The sequence below is a fragment of the Cajanus cajan genome, chromosome 5, assembly GCF_000230855.2.
Source record: "Cajanus cajan strain Asha chromosome 5, NIPB_CcT2T_4, whole genome shotgun sequence".
NCBI lineage: Eukaryota > Viridiplantae > Streptophyta > Magnoliopsida > Fabales > Fabaceae > Cajanus > Cajanus cajan.
Window position 1 is genome coordinate 29,470,549 of NC_138521.1, and position 12,190 is coordinate 29,482,738.

Here is a 12,190-nt window from a genome sequence, read left to right on the forward strand (position 1 = left end):
TCCAAAATAATGGATAATTATATACCCTCAATTCTTAAGAAATAAATAAATAATTTTTAGTTATTAATTTAACTTTTTATTAAAAGATTTAAAGACATGAAATGTATAATGGTATGTGATAACCTAAATAAATAAATAATTTTTAATTATTATTAACAATCAAACTGTTCAATTTAAAAATTTTAATGCATAGATCAAATTTGCAAATTTGTAAAAAATTTAAAAATCATTTGATACTTCATTTCATTAATTCAAATTGACGGATAATCATAGAATCATTTTATACATTGATTAAAATTAATGAAACGAAGTATCAAATGATTTTTAAATTTTCTAACAATTTACATATTTGATCTATGCATTAAGAACTTTAAATTGAACGGTTAGATAATTGAAATTTCATAGAGAAAATGAGTTATTGAACGGAGTAAGTCTATGTAACTCTTAGAGTAAAAAGATCCATCTTCTTTAATATATATATATATATATATATATATATATATATATATATATATATATATATATATATATATATATATATATATATATATAATTTGCTTTCCTTTTGTGTTTCATTTTCTGTTTATGGTTTTTTAGTTTATTAGTTGTCATCGTACATGTGTTTGTTACCTTTTTCTTTAATTTGGATTTTATACGATGTAAGTTTTAATTAGATATTCAGCGAATCATATTAATAAAGATTTCAACAAATTATATTACTATTAAACATCCGATAAATAAGGATATATTTAAAGAAATAACTTATTTAAGATATTATATAATAAATTTTTATGTAATAAGATCAATGAATAATGATATGTTTTAAGAAATAATACTTGTTTATCATGAAAATAAATTTTGATTGAAAATAAAATAAAAATATAAAAAGTAACTAAATAACTTTCAAAATGACATTCTATATCACAATAATATTAAAATGATTTTATCTATTTTTTTTTTAAAAAAATAATATTAAAAATTAAATATTTTTATAAATACTAGAGATGTTAAATCACTTTGTGCCACTAATAATGATAGGTAGATAAAATATTAGAAGATTTTACGTAGTTATTTAGAGAGAATATAATTTTTTTTATATTCAAAGAAAAAGTGTTATACATAAAACTTTAAGATTTTGTTAAAATTTCAAAATTGAACTATTATTATTGTTATTATAAATATATTATTATTTTAAATTTGAAATACTATTATTTTGCATTTAAATTAAATTATATTAATCATTATTTTCAAGTTTAAATTAAAATATTATTTATATATTAATTTAATTAATAAAAAATATAATATAGTAATTTTAAAAATAATTGTATTTTAAAGATATTTATTTCCTATTATTTATAGGAGTTAAAATGGTAGTTTTTTTTTTAAATAAAAAATATATTCTTAAAACACAAAACGTCACAAAGAAGAGAAGAGAGGCAAAGTTTAAACCCTAATATACAGAGAAGAGAGGCACGAGGTTCGTGAGAGGCACGATTTTAAACCCTAATATACAGAGAAGAGAGGCACGACACTTTCAGAAAGCTCAAAATTTGAATTGGAATTTGAGTGAGAAGGTGTCGATGATACTGAAGGAGCCGGAGCAGGTGATGAAGATGAGAGGCGGTTGTGTCTTGGGGAAGAAAACCATTCTCAAGACCGAGCATTTCCCTGGTTGCCAGAACAAGCGTCTGTCTCCTCAGATCGAAGGCGCTCCCAATTATCGCCAGGTAGGTCTTCTTCTTCGCTTTTTTTCTTTCCTTAATCCTATTCTGCTCTTCATTTCATTTCAATGCCGTTATTCTTAGGCATCCGACTCCTTGCATGTTCACGGTGTTGCCATTCCCACGATTCATGGAATACGGAACGTTCTCAACCACATTGGCGCTCGATTCAAAGTTCTCTGGATTAGCCTTCGCGAGGAGCCGGTCTGTTCTGCTTTTTCGAAACTATTTGTCGTTTCTGCAATTTAGTTCAGCCTAATTCTTTCTTCTTACTCGTTAGTTCAGCTTTAATACTTTAACTCGGTCTTTCCTAACTTTTTTTTTTTTTTTTTTATTTTCTTCCTTTGTTGGAATCAGCTTGCGTACATTAATGGCCGTCCCTTTGTTTTGCGAGATGTGGAGAGGCCCTTCTCCAACCTTGAGTATACGGCATGTTGCGCTGGCTGTCAATTTAGTGTGATGCTTTGCTTATAATTTGGTTGAATGATTGAGTTTGTTGAGTTGTGTGGCATTCTGTGCTTAATTAGGGAATTAATAGGGAGAGGGTTGAGCAAATGGAAGCTCGTTTGAAAGAAGACATTCTGGTGGAAGCTGCAAGGTATTTATGTGCTGCGTTAACTGCAACTTGTCCTTTGAATTTGTGCTTGTCTTTACTCATTACTGTTTATCTTATTTGCATGTGGATGCAACAGATATGGAAATAAGATCCTTGTGACTGATGAACTGCCAGATGGGCAGATAGTGGACCAATGGGAGCCCGTGTCAAGTAATTATGTGAAGACACCACTAGAGGTATGGCTGAAACTTGTTTGCTTTGGGAGTGTCATAATTCTCAATCAATTTTCTGATAGAAATGCATCAAGGTTGTTTTCTTTGCTGTAGGTGTATCAGGAATTGCAAGTGGAGGGATATCTTGTTGATTATGAACGTGTTCCTATAACGGATGAAAAATCACCAAAAGAATTAGATTTTGATATTTTGGTTAGTTCTTTCACTTCTTTCACCAAAGTATTGATACTCCACTGATGGAGGTATTTATTTTCACCTCAATGTTATTAAGTTTATAATAAAATTGATTTAGTTGCATATTAGCTTTTCATATATTTTAGAGTTAGCAAATATATTTTCTTTGGTTTAAATTTATTTGAAAGTGTTTGAGCAACCTTGAAGTCTTTAAATTTAATTAGCAATGTAGTAGGAAACAACTTTTCTAGTTCTACTTTTTTAAAAGGTTATTTGTAGTGCTATGCTTGTTTAGGAAATTTATATATTTTTTTTGAAACTTATATCCAACACTTATGAAAAATATTATTTTTCCCTCCCAAATTATGCTTATCCAAAGAACCATATAGTGGTTGGTGGTTTCTAATTGCTTCAACCTTTTGTTGCCTCAAAGATACCAAGTTGAGATTAAATTAATTAAATGAGCTCCAGATTTATCTACCCTTACCACAAACATAGAACATAAGATGTTCTTTTGTTCCATTCTTGAAAGTAATAAAAGACTTTTATTTTATTGGCTTGAACTTATACTCCTGTTGCAACTCTTTTGCCCCCCTTTTCCATTTTAGATGGTTGTTACTAGTATGTTGATAGATACATCAACAATTCCACAATACTGTGCAGTTTTTTGTTATTGTTTCCTGTTTCACTGTATTGATCACATTGATTAGATTATTAGCTGCCCTTTTTTAATTTGGCTTGTTATTCAAACAAAAACAAAGGAAAAAGGCCAAACAAGTTGGACCTGCATCATTAGCTGCAAACTGAAAAGTGATCCTAATCCTAAAAACAATCTCATTTTTCAACTTTGAGATGCTCTGGTAGAGAACTTGGGATCATGGATATTCTTTTAGGGCAGCTTTAATGCAATGAAGTTCAAAACAGTCGCAGCAGCCATTCAGAGTCCCTACTTCTATTTTTTAAAACATCGTAACTTACTTTAATCTCTGTAAAAAGTGTAACAAGCAATAGTGAGATAGATTTAACCAGACATTGTACATCTTTAATCTGTGTAGCGTACTTTGGATCTTTCGTATATATTTCATTCATTTCTTTTTAAGAATCACTATTGTGTATGCCAATCATGATCAGTTTTGCTCCAATTTTACTTTGGGACAGGCTTATGCACGAGAGGTTGATGAGCACAAACGCACATTGCTTTTGGTTAACAAGGCCGATCTTTTACCTGCTTCTATCAGGTTTGGTTGTCTGATTCCATAAGAGGTTTATATTGTACCAAATATTGCCCTTTATTGTATCATGGCTTATTATTTTGTCCTGTCTTATCTTTCCCTGCAGAGAGAAATGGGCAGAATATTTTCGTGCCAATGATATTCTCTTTATCTTCTGGTCAGCTAAAGCTGCTACTGCAGCTCTGGAAGGCAGAAAGCTTGGTTCATCATGGGTGGATGTGGATGATAACATGGGGAGAACTAATAACCCAGACACAAAGATATATGGAAGAGATAAGCTTTTGTCCCGCTTGCAATCAGAGGCAGAAGAGATAGTTGACAGAAGGAGAAATTCAGGCTCTTCTTTACTCCTCCCCAGATGTACATTCATTCTTTTCACCCTGTCAATATTTTCTGTAATTTAAAAGGCTTGTATGTTACGTAAAAATCTGGATAATTAATAATTTTTTTATCAGTAATGGTTTTGTATGCAATCATATAGAAATATCCACGAGGTAGTTTTTTATTTTTTATTTATATCTAATATTTGCTGTGTTCTTTTCTTAAGTGCATGAAATCTTAAAGTTGATGATCTTCTCATGATCATATATACACACTTTTTTTTCATTATTGTTATGCAATTTTCTGCTGCACTTTTTTTTTCTGATTGCATTTTGTTTTCGAGTTTTGTTGCCGGTGCTTGTGTAATTGTGTTGATTGTTGAAGCGGATTTTATTTTCTTTTATTTTATTTGATTTGAATTGTTTGACTGTTTTGAATTTGAGTTGCTATTAGATATTTTGGTGCTAGTTTTCATTTTTAATTATTGTTATGCAGTTTTTTGTTACATTTTTTTTTCTGATTGGATCTTGTTTTTGAGTTGCGTTGCTGGTGCTTGTGTAGTTCTGTTGATAATCTAAGAGAAATTGTTGTTTTTTTTTATTTTTTTTATTTTATGTTTTATCTACGGAAATTTCCGTAGATAACTTATCTACGGAAATTTCTGTAGGTAACTTATCTACGGAAATTTTCGTAGGTAAGTTATCTACGGAAATTTCCGTAGGTAAGTTATCTACAGAAATTTCTGTAGATAACTTACCTACAGAAATTTCCGTAGATAAACGCATCCGTAGATAAATTCCGTAGATAAACGCATCCGTAGATAAATTTTATATCCGTAGATAAAATCCGTAGATAACGTTATCTACGGAAAATTTTCCGTAGATAACGTTATGTACGACCTTATTATCTACGGATTTTTTTCATAGATAATCCGTAGATAATTATCAGTTATCTACGGATTTTCATCATTATCTACGGATTTTTTCCGTAGATAATGCTGATTTTTCTTGTAGTGTCACTAGTGATGTAACAAGCTAACAAGGTGTACCTTAGGGTCACCAGTGATGTAACAAACTATGTGATGAAATGAATTATTCCAGGTGTGTCGCTTAGGCCGCATACTAGTAATGTAACAAGCTATGTGATGAAATGATGAGAAATGTGAAACTTCTGTATGGCGCCACATGCATGCATTTGAGTCGAGTCCATGACATCATTGCATGATAAATGAGTGTGCATGTGATATTGATTATGTATGTGTATTGTTTACATGTGACTTATATTTGTTGTGTGTGTGTGCTATCTAACCTTTATTTCTACATCTGAATTAGAGTGAGATGTTTCTCACTCCCTTGTTATTCTTGTACATGTTTAAATTATGTTGCAGGTGATCATCATCATGAGGATGTTGGTGATGAGGCTTAAGATTTTAGTTGGGCATGCTTTGATAGGATATGTGACATCGGGGCATAGCTAGGCTTAGTTTAGGATGTTATTGTTTTAAAAATCTTAGTTTCTTTTCTTTTGTAATTTCTAGCGAAGATATAATGTAGATGAAGTCTATAGTTGTAGCGATTGGATCCAAGGAGAGTGTATGTTGAGAATTGTAATTTTGAATGTTTTTTATGAAAGGCCAAAGTATGCATCTTTATCATATTCTTTTTATTACATGATTTGGAAGCTATAAATTAATTCCTAACTAGGAGGCACTGCCACCTTTACTGGAATTAATCTATATTTCCTTTATTAATTTTTTTATATATATAATTTCTTGAGTTCTGATACTTACATGTTGACTTTTTATGGTTTATGAGTTACAAATGTGAACCTTCTATCTTATGATATTTGAGACATTTGTTTTATCCATGAAAGATGTTATCAACTATGAAAGATTTTATTTACTCAAAAAGAAAAAAAAATTATTGTTTACATTTATTGTGTATTAATGTTGGGGTAGAGGGTGTCACATATGACCTATAAGAAAAGAAAATGGTTACTTGCAAATACAAAAGCAAAATACACCTATACAAGTATCTACTATATACAAGGTACAAGAACTTAAACTATACAAGGTATGTACAATAGAGATTATGAGACTAAAAAGAGGAATCATACTCAATGCTCATATAGAGCATAGGTCTAAGAAGCACCTCCTCTATATAAGCCTCCTCTAGCCTCCTAACCATGGTCCTTGTTAAAGGTCCAATGACCTTCAAGTGTGAGCTTCCTATGGATCAACCTTCACTCTTCTTGGTTTTACGTCTTCCAAATGGATCTTTAGGGATTAGGTTTCCATCAATACCTATCTTTTCTTTATTTTTGAACTATTCTAAATATTTATGGTAGATGTGTTTACTATTTACATATAATTCCTTTGATGATGGTTTTTGTTATGGTTGATGTTTCAATATATAGAATGAAATATGAAACTCATGTGCAAATTGTTGATGTTGGATTAAATGAAATTCCTCCTATAATTGAAAATATTGATAATGAGGATATTGATAATCTAGACCAAGTAAGAAGCCTAAAACAACCACATCGAGAGTTTGAGATAATTTTACTAGAGTTGGGGTAAAAGATGGTAAAGAAAAAGCTAAATGCAACCATTGCGGTCAAGAATATTTTTGTGGTGGTATAAAAATAGGAATTTCATCCATGTTACGTCATTTTCCAAGGTGTGACATCTTAAAGGAAAAAAACTGCACAAATTGGAAATATGATAATTGACCAAGTTGGCAGGTTGAGGTCTAGAGAAATAGACCAAAAACATGTTAAGGATTTGCTTTCAAGGGCTATCATTGAACATGGGTTATCATTTAGTTTTGTTGAGTATAAGTGGATTAGGGAGTTGCTTTTGTATTTACATCCCGGGTTAAGAATTCCTAGTAGGAATATAGTTGTTTCTAACCTTTGGAGGATTCATGATGAAGAAAAAGAAAAGGTGAAAAATGCAATGCATAAAGCTAATAGTAGGATTTTCTTAACATATGATTGTTGGACATGCATAACTCAGGAAAGATACATTTGTGTAATTGCTCATTTTGTTGATGCTAATTGGAAACTAAATAATAAGATTATTGTTTTCTCTAAATTAAATCCTCCACATGATGGTCATGAAATAGCAAAAAAAATCTTTGAAATGTAACTTGATTGGGGGGATAGATAGAAAAGTTTTTTCCATAACTTTCGATAATGCAAGTGCTAATGAGATAATGGTAAATTTCATGAAAGCACAATTTAATTTACAAAATAGTTTGATTTGTAATGGCTGATACTTTCATGTGAGATGTAGTGCACATATATTGAACCTCATTGTTCAAGAGGGCTTGGGAGTTGCTAGTGGTGCTTTGAAAAAAAATAGAGAGAGAATAAAATATGTAAGAGGATCAGAGGCTAGAAAGATCTTTTTTAAAGAATATGTACTTCAAGTAAGGGGTATTAATATCAAGGTGGGTTTGAGAATGGATGTGCCTACTAGATGGAATTCCACTTATGTTATGCTTGATAGTGCAGTTAAATGCAAACGTGCATTTGGTTGTTTGGCTATCCGTGATAGGAATTATGTTCATTGCCCATAAAATGATGAATGGAATAGGGCTACAAGAATATGTGAGTTCTTGAAGCCTTTTTTTGTCATGACAAATTTGATATCGGGCTTAACTTACCCAACATCTAATCAATACTTTATGCAAGTCTGGAAAATTGAAAGTTTGTTGCATGAATTTATTGTGTGTGATGATCTTGTGATTAAAGAGATGGCTTCAAAAATGATGACTAAGTTTTCAAAGTATTGGCATGATTATTGTGAGATTCTTTGTAACAGCCCAATTTTCACTGAGCCAAGAGCCCAATTAAGGTGGTTTAGTAACCCGGAACGGGCCGTTCCAAATTACTAAATAGACCCACATTTGGTAGCCCGAAACGGGCCATTCCGAAATTGGAACGGGCCATTCCCAACTGGAACGGGCCGTTTCGAATTTCAGATATGGCCTTTAAACCTTATTGAGAACGGGCCGTTCTGTTTTGAGAACGGGCCGTTCTGGATGTGATTTTTACTCATGTTTCAAGGGTCCAGAACGGGCCGTTCTGGATTTAGAACGGGCCGTTCTGGATTTAGAACGGGCCGTTCCAGAGACATATGATCCTATAAATAGAGCACTCTGCCACTCCTAAAAGCACACTTTTCACTTCTCTCTTCTTTTCTTCCTTGCTCTCTTCTTTCCTTCTACACTCTCTAAAGACCGAGAGGCACTCAGAGGAGGAGACCAAGGAGATATCTGTTTTAGTTTCAGCTACTGTTTATCCAGGTACAGGAAAAAAAGGGATTATTTATATGTAGAGTTACATGAGGGAATTGGGTAGAGGAAGAGTCCCTTAGGATTATAAGTAATTTTATAATTATTTCTGTTTAGAGAATTATTGGTCTTATGTGATTCTCTTTACATTTAGGACTACGAATATATGGTTTATTTGTAAAAATGATGCTCTGGGAGAGAGAACAAAATTATAGAAAAGTGCTTGTAAGTTAGGTTTTGGAAAAATTGGATTATTTCTGTTTAAGGAATTAATGATTCCATTAGATTGTATATGTATTGAGGATTAGAAATATGCTAATAATTTGTACAAATGATTCCATTAGATTGTTTGGGTTAAGATTATATTAAATTGCTAATTCTATTGATTATTATACTAATTTATGAATGTTATTGTTATATTATTTGATAAAATTGATGATCTAGATGAGGATTCATAGTGAATTACTTGAGGGGTATGTTGATGGCAAAGCTAGGAGGAGTGAAAGTTGAACCACTCCTTGACTTCACCAAGTGTAGGATCCTCTTCTTGGAGACTTGAACCGAACGGATTGAACTTGTTTGATTGATGAACTCGAAGCAAGAAAGCCTAGGCTAGGGAAGGCAGTATCCAAGCTTGAAGGCTCAAAGGATTGCTCACTTCAAAAGGTAGGAACTAAAGGAGTTTCCTAGGGTTTTGAAGGCAATTCTCTCACGGTGACTTTTATAGAAATTAGGCTGAAAAATGTTCAAAAATTTCATATATGCAAAAGTGATTACAAAGTGTGAGGAGGGAACCTTTATACACCCAGAATTAGGAGACACTTGGCGCCAATGTGGAGGTTTCACATGTGGCGCCAAGATTTGAATTCAAATTCAAATTTTGAATTTGAATTCAAATCTTAACACACATGTGTAATACCGGATCCCATGGGTGCTAGGTGTATTTAGGTTTGATTTAATGTGCATTTAGGGTTGAATTTGAGTCACACATGTTCAGCCAAGATGGCACCATCCATGTGACACAAAATGCAACTTAAATGCAAACTAAATTAAACCTAGTTTTGCCTAATTCTCTTAAACTAGTAATCCTCCTTAAATCCTAAACTAATGACCTAAATATAATGGTCAATGAAATATAATGAATAGGAAAAATTAAAAGAAAGAGAATGAGCCCAATATTGGGTATCAAAAGCCCAAAGGCCCATGAAGCCCAATTATAAGCCCAAAGTGCACAAACCCTAATCTATGGTCAAATACAAGACCAAAAACAAAGTAAATCCTTATTCTATGAATATGCAATGAAACATGGTGTCAAATAAGTAAAGCCCAAGTGAGGAGCACCCTAGGCCTACCAAGCCCATTGGGCCCACTAAGCTCTGAAGCACTCAAGTCTTCAAGTAATCTCCTGGCCATAGCTCTAGTGATTGGACCCTTGGTCCATGCTCTTCCATCATATGTGAACCACTATTTTGTGTGGATTGTGTATGTATTGTGGAATTGAGATGTGGATGTGGATGTGGATGTGGATGTGGATGTGAATGAGAATGTGATTGTGGTTCCTCACACTTGTGACCAGGGGTGGCACGACCTTAGGCAAGAAATGCTACAGGCGTGACCTTGGCATAGTATGGGATGGGTGATTCCTCATGCTTATGTCGGGGGTGGCACGACCTTGAGCAAGAGATGTTGCAGGCATGACCTTGGCACAGTGTAGGATGTGTGATTTCTCGTGCTTATGTCGGGGGTGACACGACCTTGGGCAAGAGATGCTACAAGCATGACCTTGGCATAGGGTGGGATGCGTGAGGCAATTAATGCTTATGTCGAGGGTGGCACGACCTCGAGCAAGAGATGCTATAGACGTGACCTTGACATAGGGTTAATTGTAAGATTTATGTGAATTGTGATGGATTGGTGTAATTGTGAATTGAGATGTGAAGATGAATGATTGATAGAAAGATGATATATCTATAGAAATGCTTGTAAATAACATTCCAAGTTATGATGAAATGATGTTGTGGATTTCCTTGTGTGCTTTATATATAAATGTTTTCTTTTCTCACCGTATAATTTGTGGATGTTTTAGGTGAGGAAGATCTAGCTGTGAGTGGCATCTAGAATGTCAACCGTTGAGTTGTGGGCGTGCTTTGATATTGTGACATTGGGGCAAAGAATTCTAGGATAAATTTTTATATGTATTTAGAGTTATAACTTCTCTTTTGAAAGCAATTTGTAAACTCTCAAGTTTTACTTTCTAAATTTCATTTTTAATTATTTTGGTTATTTATGAAGGTTTTATGTGAACCCTTTTATCAACATTGAATATTTTATTCTTTAGTTTATTTACAAGATTTATTTATATATGTGTTGGGGGTAGTAAGGGTGTCACATTTAGTGGTATCAGAGCAGGTCGATCCAATCATCCGTGAGTTATGAGTCTACTATGCTTGTTTGGTAGATAATTGATGGAATGAATTGATTGTGGAATTTGTTGATATGTTAGTGCAATGATTGATTAATTTTGTTGTTTATTTAATTAGAGTATAATTGTTAACTTTTCTGAAGATCAGAAAAGTAATGGCAGGAGGTAGGAACTATCGTGTAATCGCTGATACTCTACAAGCGATGGCTCAGGCTCTTGGTAATATGAACCACCGACCAGAGGTAGATTGGCTGGAGAGATTCCAGCGAAATAATCCACCAAGCTTTCGTCGAGGTTATAATCCTGATGGAGCTGCTGACTGGATTTTTGAAGTTGAAAAGACATTCCAAGCTATGGGATGTCCTTTGATACAGAAGGTGACTTTGGCTACCTTCATGCTTTCTGGAGAGGTTGGCATCTGGTGGCAAGGTGCTTTGCAAAGAATGATGGCTGCAGGTACCCAAGTGAGCTGGGAGAATTTCAAATAGCTATTCTTGGAGAAATACTTTCCGCGAGATGTGAGACATAAGAAACATGTGGAATTCCTTGAGTTGAAGCAAGGAGAAAATTCTGTGGCTGAGTATGTGACTAAGTTTGAAGACTTGGTCAGATTTTGTCCTATGTATGATGGTGTGGGAAATGAGGAGGACAAATGTGTGAAGTTTGTGAGTGGTCTTCGTCCTGAGATTAAACAAGTTTTCAATTACCAAGGGATCACTCAATATCATGATCTGGTGAACAAGTGTCGAGTCTATGATGAGGACAACCGTGCTAAAATAACTCATTATAAGAGTGGAGGACCCATGAGGAATAATAATAAGTTTGGGTCATCTAGTAAGGGTAAGCCTTACACCAAGTTTGTTGGAGATTCGAGTTCTAAAGTGAATAATCAAGGTTCTTTGCAACAAAGGAGTCAAGCTCCAATGACTAGCCAAACTTCTAAAGGGGGAAGTGTGGGTTCTATTCCACACAACAATTGCTTCAAATGTGGAGAGCCAGGTCATAGGCATATGAGTGTCAGGCATCAAAAGTAATAACATGTTTTAATTGTCAAGAGAAAGGACACAAAGCTCGTGAATGCCCTAAGAACAAGAAAGGAACAACAGAAGTTGGAGGGAGTGCTAGCAAACCTAGGGCGATGGGAAGGGTGTTTGCCTTGAGTGGTGCTGAAGCTACTCAATCCAAAGACTTAATCCAGGGTATGTGTTTCATCGATGGAACTCCTTTAATTGT